Source organism: Sinocyclocheilus rhinocerous, unplaced genomic scaffold, assembly GCF_001515625.1.
Source record: "Sinocyclocheilus rhinocerous isolate Xijiao unplaced genomic scaffold, SAMN03320098_v1.1 scaffold1879, whole genome shotgun sequence".
NCBI classification, from domain to species: Eukaryota; Metazoa; Chordata; class Actinopteri; order Cypriniformes; family Cyprinidae; genus Sinocyclocheilus; species Sinocyclocheilus rhinocerous.
The window spans coordinates 4,987-5,622 of record NW_015632718.1 but is presented as its reverse complement, the minus strand read 5'-3'; positions in this window follow the sequence as shown (position 1 = coordinate 5,622).

The window sequence follows — 636 nt, the reverse complement described above, 5'->3', positions numbered from 1 at the left end:
ACATTACTATAATATTGAAGGTTAAAATTGTCTGATTTGTTAAAATTACACTTAATGAAGTTTTTAAAATAATAAAGTTACAATTACATAATAATATTTCTACTTCAATTCGTGTCATAAAAACTTGGATTTATTCAAACATAAATTAAACATTGAAGAACAGTAAAATTTATAATGAATATGTTATATGGTGCATATATTTAGCAAAATGTCCCCCTCTCTACAGTTTATTTTTCTATGTGACTAATGAGTTTATGGTCACGGTTATGGTTTATGGGAGTTTATGGTATTGACGTCTTTGCGCGGCTGAAACACTGATTGAGCGATTACATGAGGTTTTGGCTGCTTTAAGAGCTGCTGCTGCTGAACATGATACGGATCTGACACACATCATAGTTTCTCATAACTCTTTATCTTTTCTGAGCCACTTCAGCTCTTAAAGTCTCTATAACGAGCTGAGGAGTTGAATCGGGTGTGTTAGATGAGGGAGACAGTGCAGGGCTGCTCCAGGACTTTTTGAAAACCATTTCAGAGACATGTTCTTAAATGTGACTCATAAAATATATCACATGCATGTACAGTTTTAAGGCAGCTTTAATCGCCTTATTGGTAACTTCATGACTTAACTGACCAAGA